The sequence below is a fragment of the Conger conger genome, chromosome 19 (assembly GCF_963514075.1).
Source record: "Conger conger chromosome 19, fConCon1.1, whole genome shotgun sequence".
Classification (NCBI taxonomy): domain Eukaryota; kingdom Metazoa; phylum Chordata; class Actinopteri; order Anguilliformes; family Congridae; genus Conger; species Conger conger.
The window spans coordinates 19,283,816-19,301,315 of record NC_083778.1 but is presented as its reverse complement, the minus strand read 5'-3'; the positions used below and the strand labels follow the sequence as shown (position 1 = coordinate 19,301,315).

The window sequence follows — 17,500 nt, the reverse complement described above, 5'->3', positions numbered from 1 at the left end:
ATGTTGAGAGAAATCCTGTATGGAGCTCAGGGAAGCCAGAATGTAGAGTCCTTGTTTGAGGACACAGGGTCTCAGGAGATTAAATGACAATCTAAATGGACATACATTAAAATCGACTATAATCAACATACATTATAAATGGACTATATAATCCTTGATGGTGCATTGTAGGACTATGCTTAAAATATGACGACCAACAAAGTGTAATAATAGGCTTAAACCTGTCAGCGGTCACACAAAAGTTCAGTTTGACAAGTTCAACAGTTACCAAAAGCTTCACGCCCACCGCACTGTCGGCAATAATACAGAAGTAACGCTTGCACTTATTTTCATGTCTCAAATCCAGGTGACACTTTCATCTTAGATGGATGCCAGCAATGCTAGCGGCTGACGACAGGCCCACCGCGAAAGAGCAGGACCGCGTCCCTGCCGGGACAAAGCCTGTGTCAACAACGGGGGCAAAGTGTTTTTCTTTTGGCTTGTATAATGGGCCCCGCTGCAGAACAGTGCAATTATAAGGTCCATTACCTCCTGCACGGCGCGTTTACGAGCGGAGGAGGAGGAGGTTTAAATCACGGCGGGGCCGGGGTTTCTCACGCCGTGCGGGACGCGTGGGGGGGAGGGGGGAGGGGGGCGGGTTCGACGTTCCCGCACTCCCAGCTCCACGGGGACGCGGTGTTCTCCCCCGACGCGGACACCATTTTGTCGGGAAGAATAATGGACTCTGATAATGGCGCGGGGAGAGAGCGCAGCCAAGCAGCTAATTGAGATCAGCGCAGAAATATCCCCCTCAGTGCCCGGGGGAGGCATCTGCCAAATGCTCAACATGTCGTCCTTCATTAGACTCCGATATTGCGAAGGGGCAGGCAGGCGGGCGCGCGTGCTCTCTCTCTCTCTCTCCCTCTCTCTCTCTCACTCTCTCTCTCTCTCACTCTCTCTCTCTCTCTCGCTCTCTCTCTCACGCGTGCAGACCATGCCGCACGCGTGTCTTCTCCGTGCGGAGATAACGGGGGAGGTCAGAGAACGGACTTCTTCTCCTGTGTGCTGCCTTGGGGCTCGTTCACACAGAGTTAAAGGCGATGAGATGTGTGAGGACTTCATTAGCATGGCCTACATTGTGAACATGCACACGGCACACATTGATTACAATACGTTTATACTCATTTACATGAAGTTTTCTTGGTTGCTGGGTTAATACCTAGATTATATTGTATATATAACTGCCATACGGTATGGGGGAAAGGGGGTAGCAACGATACACACACACACACACACACACACACACACACACACACACAAAAACGCACACGCACCCACGCACACACGTACGCACGCACACACACACGCACACACACACACCCACAAACGCACACACACACACACACACTTTACCACGGAAACAAACTTTGTAAAGAAGACAAATAAACTAAAAATAATCTGGTGGATCTCGTGTCTTAATATAATTGAGTGTGTTGAAATCATACCCCCAGGTAGTGGCTGGAGAATAAGTTTAAGCCACTGACACCCAGCAGCTAAATAAAAAGAAGCCTCTTCATTTGAACAGCACGAAGGTTAGTCATCTCAATGAGACGGCTACGCTCACAGACCCAATCACATGCAGGGGAGTGTGCTCCCTCATGGTCGCACTCATCAGCTAAAGTGTCTGTGACTCCTCCACCACATTAACAGAGGGAAAGCGCAGAATAAAATCACTGATAATGGAGCAGTGCAGCCGGCCCCCACCATCATTAAAGAGCCTCTGTTCCGCTGCGGTACCGGTGCCCCTGTCACCGGTACATAACCTTTCAAAGGTGCGGCGTACTCCAGCCTCAGTTCAGCCCAATACGCCCTTACGATGTCTGACATATTGGAATTGGCTGAGAGACCAGGGTAGCCATAGTAACAGCGGAGGGGAGACCACAGGAGGGGGACTCGGTGAGAAGTCTCATTATGTTCGGGGCCCACGTCCTGATTACCCACGATCCCGAGGGGGGCGGTGTCCTCACTCACTGAAACGCGAGGCTCGCTTATTCTTCTCCTCTTTTTTTCCCCCCTTTCCTCGCCTCTGATCCGGACATCGATCGAGGCCTGCCGTCTTTAAGGACAATACGAGCCCTTAAACTTTCCTTCCAGGAGCTAGTAGTGGTGAGGATACTGTAGGAACTCCCAATCTTTCCTTTGAGCAAGAAAACATTAGTACATCCTTTGCGCAAGTATTTTTGTGCGGCAAGCCTGACGTATAAATGATGGACCTGTGGATCCACCTCTCCCCGTCTGCCACGTCTGTAACTGACCTGTGGATCCACCTCTCCCCGTCTGCCACGTCTGTAAATGACCTGTGGATCCACCTCTCCCCATCTGCCACGTCTGTAACTGACCTGTGGGTCTACCTCTCCCCGTCTGCCACGTCTGTAACTGACCTGTGGATCCTCCTCTCCCCATCTGCCACATCTGTAACTGACCTGTGGGTCCACCTCTCCCCCATCTGCCACATCTGTAACTGACCTGTGGATCCACCTCTCCCCATCTGCCACGTCTGTAACTGACCAGTGGGTCCACCTCTCCCCATCTGCCATGTCTGTAACTGACCTGTGGATCCACCTCTCCCCACCTGCCACGTCTGTAACTGACCTGTGGATCCACCTCTCCCCATCTGCCACGTCTGTAACTGACCTGTGGATCCACCTCTCCCCATCTGCCACGTCTGTAACTGACCTGTGGGTCCACCTCTCCCCATCTGCCACGTCTGTAACTGACCTGTAGGTCCACCTGTCCCCATCTGCCACGTCTGTAACTGACCTGTGGGTCCACCTCTCCCCATCTGCCACGTCTGTAACTGACCTGTGGGTCCACCTCTACCCATCTGCCACGTCTGTAACTGACCTATGGATCCACCTCTCCCCATCTGCCACGTCTGTAACTGATGTGGCTTCAAACTCATATTTGAAGGAGTAAGGACATTCCATTTGCCAAATTCACATTTTCTTTTCCTAGCTTTCCTAGAAAAGAAAAGGAAAAAGACAAAAATAAGGGATTGGAATGAGCACAGAGAAAAAAGCATATCACCTTAACCTCAGTCACCAGTGAAAGTCAACTCACGACAAACCGTGATGTTAATTGTTTCACAGCTCTCTTTCTTAAATTTTTAATGCACTTGCTGAAAGTTAGTTAATCCTCTGCCTGCAGTGAAGGATTACCTACTCCTTATATCTGCCTTTGCGGTTTGTTCATGAAACAAACAAATGTGTTATAGTAAACTTATCAAATTTGTGGGCATTTAGCACCAAAACAAAATTATGTTCATTTGTTTCATTAACCTGACTTGACTTCTCAAATAGACTCCGAAAGGACTCATCTGTATATGCTGAACTTGAACAATAGGAAAGGCAGAAATAATTCTAAATTACAGCTGCATTAATAATCATAACAAACATAATTAGACTTTATGTATTTAGCACCTCTCATGCAACAAGGGGCAACGCAAATTGACTCACAGTAGGAGAAAGACGTGGTTCAATAAGACAAAATTGGATAACAAAACTGAGAATTAAAAACAGAGCAGGGGTCACCATAGCATGTTTAACTGTGTAAGTATAGCATGTTTAGCTGTGCAAATATAGCATGCATAGATATGAAAGTACAGCATGTTTATCTGCATAAGTATAGCATGCATAGGTATATATATATATATATATATATCTTTATCGTTCATAACAGTGATGTTGAATGCTGCAGCCCGTTGATACTCGCAGAAAGCTCAGAGTCACTCTCACACCTGTCTGGCAGAGGAAAGCCTTTCCCTGCCCCTGCCCCTTCTGCGCCTGCCCCTTCTCCTTCTGCCCCTGCCCCTTCTGCCCCTGCCCCTTCTGCTCCTGCCCCTGCCCCTGCCCCTTCTGCCGCTGCCCCTGCCCCTTCTGCCCCTTCTGCCCCTGCCCCTTCTCCTGCCCCTTCTCCTTCTGCCGCTGCCCCTTCTGCTCCTGCCCCTGCCCCTGCCCCTGCCGCTCCTGCTGCCCCTGCCACTGCTGCTCCTGCTGCCCCTGCCCCTTCTGCCCCTGCCCCTGCTGCTCCTGCTGCCCCTGCCACTGCTGCTCCTGCTGCCCCTGCCCCTTCTGCCCCTGCCCCTGCTGCTCCTGCTGCCCCTGCCACTGCTGCTCCTGCTGCCCCTGCCCCTTCTGCCCCTGCCCCTGCTGAGAGTGGCCCTCCGCAGGTCTCTGTGCAGAGGTCCTCTCTGCCTGTCACACACGCAGCGTGCAGTTCAGCTCCTCTCCGCTCAGAGGTCCTGTGGAAGTGAGAGGAGAGCATTTGGTCCGGGCCTCACCCTGCATGCGGGACACGGCAGTGATGTGCCAATACCTCTCCCCATCTGGATCTCCCCATTTCCCTCGGGGATACCACACTCACTCCATCACCCAGTGCACAGAACCTCGGCGTGGTGATGGACAGCAGACTGTCCCTCTCCGAGAACATTGCGGCGGTGACCCGGTCATGCAAGTTCTTCCTATGCAACATACGGAGAATCCGCCCCTTTCTCACCCCCTACTCGACCCAGCTCCTGGTCCAAGCGGTGGTTCTGCCCCCCCTAGACTACTGCAATTCCCTCTTGGCTGGCCTCCCAGCGTCCACCATCAGACCCCTCCAACTTATCCAGAATGCAGCAGCTCATCTGGCCTTCAACCTTCCCAAATACTCACACGTCACCCCCCTGCTTACTTCCCTCCACTGGCTGCCTGTCATGGCTCGCATCAAATTCAAAACATTGGTGCTAGCCTTCCAAGCAGTCAAGGGGTCTTCCCCAGCTTACCTCCAAAAAATCATCAGACCCTACACCCCTGCCAGACCTCTTCGTTCAGCCTCCACAGGCCGCTTGGCACCTCCCCCTCTCCGAACCTCCACGCTCACGACTACTGTCTATTCTGGCTCCACGGTGGTGGAACAAACTCCCCATTGAGGTCAGAACTGTAGAATCTCTCCCCACCTTCAAGCGCAAACTGAACACACACCTCTTCAAGCAGCACCTCTCCCAGTCCCTCCCTACCTGCCTGTGAACCTTAATTGTTGTCTTTCTGTGATTTACTTTGTGTATCGGTATTTTTAGTTGGCTAGGTAAGCAGTGTTTGGATAGTTAAGTTTGGTCACTTTTGCTTTGTTTGTTTGTTTAAAAAAATAATACTAATTCAAATAGGCCCTGGTCCTTATCTTTGTTGTACAGGTAGCAGTTGAAATTGTACTTCCCTCTAGGGTCTTTCAGTGCACTTATCCCAGGTTATGGGTATGCACTTTGTTGTATGTCGCTCTGGATAAGAGCGTCTGCCAAATGCCATTAATGTAATGTAATGTCTATTAGAGAGTCCTGAGGGGCGTTAGATCAGTAATGGAGTCACAGGGGCGTTAGATCAGTAATGGAGTCACAGATCCTGAGGGGCGTTAGATCAGTAATGGAGTCACAGGGGCGTTAGATCAGTAATGGAGTCACAGATCCTGAGGGGCGTTAGATCAGTAATGGAGTCACAGGGGCGTTAGATCAGTAATGGAGTCACAGGAGCGTTAGATCAGTAATGGAGTCACAGGGGCGTTAGATCAGTAATGGAGTCACAGATCCTGAGGGGCGTTAGATCAGTAATGGAGTCACAGGGGCGTTAGATCAGTAATGGAGTCACAGATCCTGAGGGGCGTTAGATCAGTAATGGAGTCACAGGGGCGTTAGATCAGTAATGGAGTCACAGGGGTGTTAGATCAGTAATGGAGTCACAGGAGCGTTAGATCAGTAATGGAGTCACAGATCCTGAGGGGCGTTAGATCAGTAATGGAGTCACAGGAGCGTTAGATCAGTAATGGAGTCACAGATCCTGAGGGGTGTTAGATCAGTAATGGAGTCACAGGAGTGTTAGATCAGTAATGGAGTCCGGCTGTAATGGCTCAAACCCCAGCCAGGTGATGTGAGCACCGTGCTGGTGAACGCCGGCTGGAGTTACAGCCAGTGATGGTCTGGAGAACTCATTCCGCTGCCATCGCAGTGATCGAGGACCTCCACGGGACGGGTGTAATGTACTGTACAGCAGTGCAACTACAGCTTATTGCAAATGTGTGGAGAAAAAACAGCCACAATAGAAATGCCTGCTCAATGCTTTCATGTTTGCTATAGGGGATTCAGGCACTTAAGTGATCCTTCAGACCGTTTACTTACACGAGAAGGTCACGGTGCATTTCATTATCTACCTGCATTCAAGTACAAAGAGCGAGCTTTAACTGAGTGTTTTTTTTTAAAACACCGAGCGCACCTAGCTCCCTTGAACGGCGTTTGCAGTGTGGGAGCCAGCCCACACCTCTGACAGACGGGAGAGGATGTTCTGCATACCTCCTGGGTGATTTTCAACCACATATCTCACACAGAGCAGCTGCTGTTTACAAAGACCAAACAACAATGAAGAAGAAGAAGAAAAGCAAGAAGAAACTCAAAACAGGAACAGAACAGTTCTGATTTCCCACATACTCTGCAGTGTCCAATATGTTTAGTCAACCCCAGCCTTTTACTCACTAAATAAATGTGCACAGTCCTGTTAGAAATTAACACAGTCCTGTTAGTAATGAACACAGCTCTGTCAGTAATGAACACAGCCCTGTCAGTAATGAACACAGTCCTGTTAGAAATGAACACAGTCCTGTAAGTAATGAACACATTCCTGTTCGTAATGAACACAGCGCTGTTAGTAATGAACACAGCCCTGTCAGTAATGAACACAGTCCTGTCAGTAATGAACACAGTCCTCTTAGTAATGAACACAGTCCTGTCAGTAATGAACACAGCCCTGTTAGTTATAAATACAACCCTGTCAGTAATGAACACAGTCCTCTTAGTAATGAACACAGTCCTGTCAGTAATGAACACAGCCCTGTTAGTTATAAACACAACCCTGTCAGTAATGAACACAGCCCTGTCAGTAATGAACACAGCCCTGTCAGTAATGAACATAGTCCTGTTAGTAATGAACACAGTCCTGTCAGTAATGAACACAGTCCTCTTAGTAATGAACACAGTCCTGTCAGTAATGAACACAGCCCTGTTAGTTATAAACACAGCCCTGTCAGTAATGAACACAGCCCTGTCAGTAATGAACACAGTGTTGTTAGAAATGAACACAGTCCTGTCAGTAATGAACAGAGCCCTGTTATTAATGAACACAGCCCTGTCAGTAATGAACACAGTGTTGTTAGAAACGAACACAGTCCTGTCAGTAACGAACACAGCCCTGTCAGTAATGAACACAGTCCTGTCAGTAAAGAACAGAGCCCTGTTAGTAATGAACACAGCCCTGTCAGTAATGAACACAGTGTTGTTAGAAATGAACACAATCCTGTCAGTAACGAACACAGTCCTGTTAGTAATGAACACAGCCCTGTCAGTACTGAACACAGTGTTGTTAGAAATGAACACAGTCCTGTCAGTAAAGAACAGAGCCCTGTTAGTAATGAAGACGGCCCTGTTAGAAATGAACACAGAAGAGAAGACTCGACTTCTCTTCTGTGAAAAGCCCCCGTCTCAGAACCCAGGCCCCCACAGCCTGTCAATCACGAGCTGAGCTACACTAATCAGAAAAGCTCTCCTGGCCACATGAAAAGACTTCACATCAATTCAGCGAGTCATTACCCACACACCTGTCACCTACACCGCAGCGGAACGTATGAAGCCCGGCTCACACTGCAGAGCACGTCAGCACGGTCTGGAGAGCGAACTGCCTCCAGCTAAAACCTCTCACCACCGCCACTCACCTGCGCCTCCCATTTTAAGGGAAGTGACACATTTTCATTTTTCATATGCTTAACATCTATATTTTATATTTCTTCTTTTTTCCCCCCACACTGGGGAAAGGAGACGCGTGAACAGACCGAGCCGGTCTTTCTAATGTATGCGTTTCAGTCTGACTGCCGATATGATGAGTTTCTAAGAGTGAACATGGCTGGCCGTATCTGGAGGGGAGACCCTATGAATCGACAGCCCCCCTCCTCAGCATAGCAAAGCCCCCGTCACAGATGTCCTGTGGTCTTCATGACAGTTGCTTTACAGCTGTAAGTACTGCAACGTGCATTTGTGTCGCAACCACAATATCGTCATATTAATATCTATAAACCTTTCGACCGTACCGCATACGACGTGATGTAAATACACTCGCGAATGACCGGAGATTTTCACATGCAAAGTATGCATTTAAATTCAATGATTCATCTTATTAAAGAGATACAGACCATTAGGAGGTGAAATGGTTTGATGTACTTGTTAACATCTTCCCCGTTTTCCCTCCGCCGGTGTTAAACGAGAAAGAGAATTTCATTAGGTTTTGGCACGTAGCTCCATAGAATTATTGCCACGCAGAAGCGCTGCAAACTTGCACTTAATGACTGAACGACTGCTATTATGGAATTAATGGATTGACTTCGGGGCAATGAAGTCAAATTGTTATGAACTAATTCGACACAGTTAATAACTCAACACAATCTCAATTATGCTATGGCATTACGCCCAAAATGTGAAATGCAAGAATAAATGTGCCATTCCTACCTGTGAATTCCCGTTTTATTTTATTCTAAAATGGAAACCCTTTCTTTAATCACCCAACATGCGTGTTTATGAACTGTTCACAAAGTCACAAGGTACGGTAACTCTTATTTTCTTAATACACATACACATTTAGGGTCAAATGCCAATTGAAAGAAAGATGTGTTCAAAGTATTAAATAGACATACTTTGGTAACTGTTGCTCAAAAACACTTTTTCTGGATTTAGTAATCTCTAATACAAACCTTTGGTGGAGCTTCCCTATCTGCGCAGCAGTTGCCATGGGCACGGCTGCAGTGGAGACACACAATTGTCTTTGTTCTAGCGGGGGTAGGAAGGGGTTCTGCCTGGTCCGATGGAAACACACAATAAACACTGATGAGCTCTATTTCACCATGTGTCGTCAGACCAGAAAGATGAGAAAAAAAAAAAATGAAAATGAAAAAGTTTCATAACGTGACTGAAGTGTAAACTGTCGAGTGAACTTTGAGAACTCCCCACCAGGGAAGACTAACGCGTCCAATAACAGAAATTACAAGGGCTTAAGTGTTAGCCGAGGGCCTGGCAGGCACTGAATCAGTCATATCGTTCCCGGGAAATTGGCACTAAAGGCTCGGGTAAATCGCAGCCGGAATCACATCCCAAAGCCTCGTTCTCTCCGCGTCTCCCATTCCGCCCGCCCGCACAGACACGCTTTCCCCCCCCCCCCCCGCCTTGTGTCCTGTGACAGTCATTGACTCCCCGTCGCTGTTCGACACAGTTCCCACAGCGCTCTTTTCTCCAAACGGGGTTTTATGGTGGAGGATTACCGGCGCCCCTCAGAGGGGCCTCTCGTCCTCCTGTTCCCACTGCTTCGGTTCTTCACCAGGCCGGGGACCAATCGAGGCTTTACTCAGAAAGGAGGGTCTAATTCGGTGCCCTGTTCTTTAACTCGTTACAAACAGCCCCGTTAGCATCCCCCGTCTGTTCTGTCTTCCAGCCTGCAGTCTCGTCTGAAACCGCTGTCCCTGTCGATCAGGGCCGCACAACTCCGGTCCTCGGGGGCCGGTCTGCGTACTGGTTTTTGTTCCAACCGACTGCCTTGTTTTTAATTTGCCGACAGCTCTGTAAATGACCCTGGTTCAAGCCTGTACTTGCAGCACAGTAAAATCATTAGGATACGCTTGCAGCTGTAGCCCGGCGCTCATACACACGTCAGATGAGATATGATTGAGTCAGTGAAATAATTAAGAGCAGAAGTTGGCACAGAATCCCGAAACGGAGCGGCCCTTGTTGTGCACCCCACCGCCACGAGCCGAGTGGTCTTCCACTGTAAATAAGCAGTCCAATCTGTTCCCCACCCTCCCGCTGCGCCGGTAATGCAGGCTTTTACGAGTGGGGATCTTGTTCAGAGCTAATTTCTCCCTGGCTATTAACGGCCTCTTTTGGTGTGTTAAAGTGCCCCGTATAGCCCTCTGTCCCAACTAATTACAGGCTCTTGTGGATGCTAAACGGGCACAGGGCACCAGGGCAGTCGCTGGTTATCAGTTTGATAAAAATCAAATAAAAACTGGCATATAACTGATGAACTACAACAGGCAATTTCCAGCTCCCCTGAGTCTCACCTGTGGAGCTTGGTCACCTGCGCTACTGTCCATAGCCGGGGGCTGTTGGGGGCTCTTTACAAAGCGCTCAGTACAACAGCCTTGTGAGTTACTTTGATATTACGATGTTGGCTTCTAGGCAGATGATATGACTGACACTATTATTATTATTATTATTATTATTATTATCATCTAGTTCACAGGACTGGAGGACCAAATCCCACAAACGGAGTACGGAGTAATCTCTTCACCCTCAATGACAAACACTGAGTGTTTTTTTTAAGCAGCACGCCGTCTGGTTAACCGTATTAACTCTGTCAATCACAGCAGGAGGCTGGGAGAACATTGCATTACCCACAGAGGGCTCCTGGGGCCCTGCTGTTTAATAACCGTGTGATGCTCCGTAATTTTACGGGTTAAACATCAAACAGCGCGAAGGTGTGGCAAATTTGATTGACAAAAAAATAAAAAAAACCCTCCGCTGTCGACTTCCATTACCGTCAAATTCAGAAAAGCCCCCCCTCCATCTCTGGCTGCCATTTCTGAAGGGGGTCCTGTAGCGTAGTGGTTAAAGTAAAGGACTGGGACCCGCAAGGTCGGCGGTTCAATCCCCGGTGCAGCCACAATAAGATCCACACAACCGTTGGGCCCTTGAGCAAGGCCCTTAACCCTGCATTGCTCCAGGGGAGGATTATCACCTGTTTAGTCGAATCAACTGTACATCGCTCTGGATAAGAGTGTCTGCCAAATGCCATGAATGTAAGTGTAATGTAATGTTCCCATGAATATTGAATTAAGGGCGTGTGTGAAATGATTCATTAAGCAGCACCCCCCCCCCACCCCCGCACAGACAAAAGTGGGCACGTGTACGTTACGCCCCCAAAAAACGAGAAGATTAATATTCTCTTTCACAGCCCACAACACAGATGTTCCCCTGAATTATTCCTGAGTAGAATGAATCTCGTCGGGCGATATAAAGTTTCCTCCGAGGCAGAGCCGGGATCGCTGAAGCGTGCGTCTTCCCCGCGCAGAAGAGTAAATTAATAGGAAACGTCTACAGAGGCTCACAGACTGCATTATGCTCCAGCGGCAAGCCCCGCTGCTGAATATGCATTCTGCCAGTTCCCGGGAGACTCCGGAGGAATAATCAGCTGCTGTGTGAGGATATCACTGCTAATTATGAAGAGAGATGATGCATCAGGATTAATCACCACCATCATCTTCATAATGAAGTTCAGCTGATGACGCTCATGCACAGGGTCGCGATTCCGTCGTTCTTGTTTAACTTTATTAATGACATGTTAATCGCATGTTAATTTACTCATCTTTCAGAGCTGTTTTAATTATTTTGTGTTAATTGCTTTGGATTTACATGCAAAAAGGTATAAGCATTATACACTCAGTGATTACTTTATTAGGTAGACCTGTACACCAGCATGTTAATGAAAATATTTAATCAGCCAATCATGTGGCAGAGCAACTAAAGGCATAAAAGCATGCAGACATGGCCAAGAGGTTCAGCTGTTTTTCAGACCAAATGTCGGAATGGGGAAGAAATGTGATCTAAGTAACTTTGACCGTGGAATGACTGTTGATGCCAGATGGGGTGGATTATGTATCTCAGAAACAGCTGATCTCCTCGGATTTTCACACACAACAGTCTCTAGAGTTTGCAGAGAATGGCGCGGGTACATATACCTTGTTAATAAAAGACATCAGAGGAGAATGGCCAGATTGGTCAAAGCTGACAGGAAGGTGACAGTAACGCAAATAATCACGCATTACAATAGTAGAATGCAGAAGAGCATCTCTGAAAACACAACGTGTCAAACCTCTAAATGGATCGGCTACAGAAAGTTCTCACTGAGTGTATATGGATTTAGAAGGCACTAACGGAATAAAACAACAACATAGTGTTCAAAAACCAAGAAGGAGAGGACTCCTTTTATATTTGTATATTTGAACTCGGCAACAAGAAGGCCGATAACCACAGGTGACAATTATATTCCCACACATAAAAACAACACCTGCAGATAAATCAGCGAGCGCCTGGTATTCCGCTCGTAGCGTCTCCCACACGATGCGGGCTGATGCTAAGCGATATTAAGGGCTACGCGCTCGCACGGGAATGCCATTTCAAGATCTCCGCGGGATACTCTGGGGCGAGAGGCCAGCTCTTTGAGCAGCGGGTGGATATTCCTCGATTGCGATTCCGAGCCCATCCCGGCGCTCCGGGCGTTCCCACCGGAGCGCGTGCGAGAGGGAGAGAGGACCGGACTTTGAAACGGAGTCGGGCGATGACTCCCAATGTGCCCGTGGGACTGAGGGGGTGCCCTGTCGCCTGTTCAGAGCATTTCACAGCTCTTCAGGATTGGGCATCGGAGCATTTCAGCTTTAACTACTTACATCATCTCTCCCCACTGCTGCTACCTTTGAGAGAGAGAGCAGACAGACACATCTCTCATCTGAGCACCTGTTTCCATGGAGTTATGGGCCCTGTGAATACATTACATTCTTGGCATTTGGCAGACGCTCTTATCCAAATACATTACATGTCATTTGGCTGACAGGTCCAAAGCGACTTACAGTTGATTAGACTAAGCAGGAGACGATCCTCCCCTGGAGCAATGCAGGGTTAAGGGCCTTGCTCAAGGGCCCAACGGTTGTGCGGATTCTTATTGTGGCTACGCCGGGGATCGAACCACCAACCTTGCGGAACCCAGTCATTCACCTTAACCACTACACTACAGCCATACAGTATGTATTCTCCGAGGGCAACCTGGAAACTGTAGACCAAAGCAAATGATTTAGTCCAGACCCCCTCTGGCTTGGGCAGGCAGTTCCATGGTCTAACAGACTCCACCGGCTGGGGAAGACGGAGGAGATGTACCCTGGACTGGAGCCCTCCTTGGGCTGGCCAACATCGCTCTGCCCTGTGACACCAATGACCACATTACATTACATTACATTATTGGCATTTGGCAGACGCCCTTATCCAGAGCGACGTACAACAAAGTGCATACCCATAACCAGGGATAAGTTCGCTGAAAGACCCTAGAGGTAAGTACAATTTCAACTGCTACCTGTACAACAAAGATAAGGACAAGGGGCTTTTTTTTTTTTTGAACAAACAAACAAACAAACAAACAGAGCAAAAGTCACCAAAGTTAACTATCCAAACACTGCTTACCTAGCCAACTAAAAATACCGATACCACGTCCAGAACGAACACAGGAGCCAGGACTGGAGCACCAGGGGAGGACTCCTCAGATCTGGCCCAGGAATCCATCAAGCCTGGTTCTCTTTCCTCCTGGGTAATTAACTGAACAGTTAGAGCTGTTGAGTGGCCAGACTGTCTTCACACCTGACTCCCAGGTAAAGGGAGGGTGAACACACCTGACTCCCAGGAAAAGGGAGGGTGAACACACCTGACTCCCAGGTAAAGGGAGGGTGGAGACACCTGACTCCCAGGTAAAGGGAGGGTGAACACACCTGACTCCCAGGTAAAGGGAGGGTGAACACACCTGACTCCCAGGTAAAGGGAGGGTGAACACACCTGACTCCCAGGTAAAGGGAGGGTGAACACACCTGACTCCCAGGTAAAGGCCTAGTGATTTGAGGAGCGGGGGCTGGAGCAGCACCCATCACTGCAGTGAAAGCCAGCCCTTCAGTGGGCCGGGCCCCTTGGCGGCCCCGTCTTAGTGTAACAGGTGAGAAATTGCCTGAGTCCGAGGTGGGACTTGAACCCCAGCCTCTCACTTGTCCAAATTATTTGTTGAACGAACGCGTTACCAGTCAGCTAAAGACGAACTGGCCTCTAGCCAAGGGCAACAACATTTGAGGGTTACGTCATCGGGGAGTGTTGTCGCGATAACCTGCTACCAGCCTTCGCTTTCACTGCACCATCCGTGCTTACTAGCGAACTAGCTGAGCTAACCATGCTACACGAGCGCTGAGCGCTGACAGAGAGGGGAGGAGGAGGAGGGGACCCAGAATGCCGCAGCAGACGGACGTGTCCGAGGCGGGGACGTTAAAAGCCCAGGAGAGGGATCCGTTAAAGAGCCGCAGACACAGGGACCTCTCGCCGCCCCGGATACTCTCCCACGGCGTTCTCACTCAGAGTGAGTGGACAGCTGATTGGCCACTTCCTCTGAAGGTCAAGGATAATTGGGTAAAAGCGAGCCCTCCCACTGGACAATCAATTCAAATGGACGGGGGTGGGGTGGGGGGAAGTGGCGGGGGTGGGGGGGGGGTGGGGAGGGGTTTGACAGATGTCACCGCGCTGGTTTTATTCAGCGCAGTGAGACTTCAGAGTCGGCATTGACTTTGTATCAAAAAGAGCAGGGTCTGCGCCCTTATCCCATTTAAACGCCTGAACTCAGACCGGTCTGACAGCGGAGGTCATCAATCTGCTGGCTTCAGCAGCGTGTGTGTGTGTAAGTGTGTGTGTGTGTGTGTGTGTGTGTGTGTGTGTGTGCGCATGTGTGAGAGTGTGTGTGTGAGTGTGTGTGTGCGTGTGTAAGTGTGTGTGTGTGTATGTGTGTAAGTGTGTGTGTGTGCGCATGTGTGAGAGTGTGTGTGTGTGTAAGGGTGTGTGTGCGCATGTGAGAGAGTGTGTGTGTGTGTGAGAGTGTGTGTGTAAGTGTGTGAGTGTGTGCGCATGTGAGAGAGAGTGTGTGTGTGTGTGTAAGGGTGTGTGTGTGCGCATGTGAGACAGTGTGTGTGTGTGTGTGTATGTCTGTGTGAGCGAGAGGGTGTGTGTCTGCATGTGAGAGCATGCATGCGTGTGTTTGTGCGTGTGTGTGTATGTGTGCATGCGTGTTTGTGTGAGAGTGTGTGTGTGTGTGTGTGTGTGTGTGTGCAGAGACCAGGAGGAATACTTGTACACAGAACAGGTGATTATTCTCCTGCACCTCCACAGAATTAATGATCAACCACAATCAGACGATCAGTCTCATCATAAAAAGCAACTAGAACAAAGTCTCAAAAACTTCCCAGTTTCTGGGAAATATTATCAGACTTGCATTCGAAATTGTATTTGTACATGAATATTTTAATGTATTTGCACATTAATATTCATATACATTGCCAAACCATAGGATAAACGTATAAGTAGTCCACCATAGACAAATACCCCAACTGACTTTTTCATTTAAATATGAATTGGCAATAGCTAACGTAGCAGCTAACATGAATGAATGTACAAATACATTAACAGAGCTGTACGGACTCACTTCTCTGTAGTTAGTTAGTTAACAGCGACATTAGTTCATCCAGTTCAGGGGACCTGATTGTAAAAGTGTGACCAATACGTCTCTCCTCCTGTCCCCGTCTGGTCAGGCCAGCGGCCATAAAACCTAAAGACTCCAATTCCCAGAATGCAAAAGGTCAGGGCGGCGCTGTCGGAGATTGATTGACGGCCGGCGCTGCCAGCCGCCCGGCCGGTGGTCCCAGCGGGATGAAACTCAGCCGCGTCATCGGCGCGTGATTGATAAGGGTCGTGACACAGCGGTGAATAAAACTCGACTTCACCAGACGTGGCATCTACATACGGGAAGAGAGTTACTGCCACTGCCAGTTTCCGCTTACCGACACTTTTCTCGCTCTCTCTCTGACTCACCGCCCCTGCAGTCACTGCTGCTGGAAGCCGTCCGGAGCGTGCGTTCCTCCAGAACCTTCTCACGGGCCTGTAGCTCTGCGGAGCTGTGACACCCAGAACAGTATGTGACACAAATCAATACATCACCAGCCTGTGTGCTGCAGAAAAGACCCTCGTTTTGGATTACCTTTACTTTTAAATTATTATTATTTCTTAATCCGATTTTTTTCCTTTTTCTCCCAATTTGGATCCCATCAATTAGAGCTAGTATTAGATACACCGCCCACACCCCGTCCCTCGGCGGCCCTACGAGAGCAACACGCCTTCTTCAACCTGTCTCATCTCATGCCCGAGGTGCTTTTTTGTGCGGCGATCTACTAACCCTGCCAAACTTGGCTGTTTGGCAGGACCGAGAATCGAACCCCGGTCCCCGGTGTGCAACTGCAGCGAACAGCAACTGCAGCGAACAGCAACCGCAGCGAACAGCAACCACAAGTCTGCTGCGTCTTAGCCTGTTGCGCCACCACGGCTCTGGATTACCTTTACTAATTTATAATACAACATTGTGGGTGAGTGATGCTACAAGTGAGAGCGAATCAAATGCTAGTATATTCTCATCTGGCTTATGTGTGAAATACTCGGGGCTAGTTAGTGGTTAAACGTTTCTAAAGTAAACAGCCACTCTACGTTCGGTTGAGGTGGAATATGAGCTCAATGGAAATTTGGTCGTGAAAAGTTTAAAATTTCCGGCACATGAAAAACTGTTCTCTCCACTTTAAGGAACTTAAATCTTAAATCTAAAAGGGAGAACACATGAAAGGTAAACCCAAAGCAATGAACAAAATAATGCCAATCTACGGCCGAATCGCTTGAAAATAAATGCTCTTTCAAGTAAGTTCTTTCAATGAAATCTTTTTTAACTGGCATCAGCTGTTAATTCATTGTAATGTTAGGACTAATTGGATTTATTTTTATGTTGCAACCTTACAGTGCCGCATTGGAAAAATAAATATAAAGTCCCATCTACCTGTAGTAAGATTTTTAAAAGTTTCTTACGCTGGGCTGATCTTGAAATCCGGACAGCGTGATCCGTGGATGATGATGGGAAGATAATGGCATGATGATCAATGATGGTCACGCGCCCAATCCTTCCTCCAACACGAGAAAACACGTCTCCTGGGATCAGCACCGGCTCGCCGTCTGAATCCTGACTGCGTACTGACTCTCAGGTTTCATACATTTACAAAACCAACCTGCAAAAAATCAGGCAGTAACAGAAATTATTAGACATTTGCATTTTTGATTACAGTCTTCACATTTCATAGTTCATAATACATTTTGTGTTATAACAGGGTTATAACAGTATTTGGGCATACATTTTGAGCTATAACACAGTTATAACAGTGCTTGGGCTATGCTAGCTCGCACTTGGCAGAGCTGAACCACAATGTGATTTCCAAAGTCATCACTAGGCATTTGACCCCATTCCCTTCAGAGAGTAATAAGACAAACATTTGTTCAACGTTCATGAAATACAGTAAAGGTGGGATGGCTTCACTGTGCTGGACTCTTCTCATGTGAGAATAATGTGGCCTAAATCATTCGCAGCAGCTTGATCTCGTTTTTTATGTCTAATTTTCAAGAGGGAATTATTTTTCCAGCTAAACATGAAAATGAGGCTTTGGGTAACTGGGTGTTTTATTAATTACTTTTAACGGAAATGTACTGGCACTTGATGCTCTGAGCACAATATTCTGTCTCCGATTA

General features: G+C 48.2%; 1 long non-coding RNA gene across 1 annotated transcript in view; it reads right to left on the bottom strand.

The window, feature by feature from the left end:
• LOC133118806 (uncharacterized) overlaps nt 1-16,873 on the bottom strand; it is a 25,541-nt gene extending 8,668 nt beyond the window's left edge. The window contains exon 1 of the long non-coding RNA XR_009706445.1: nt 16,790-16,873. This is a non-coding gene — a long non-coding RNA (uncharacterized LOC133118806). The remainder of the gene's footprint in view (nt 1-16,789) is intronic.
• Between the last annotated feature and the right edge of the window lie 627 nt (nt 16,874-17,500).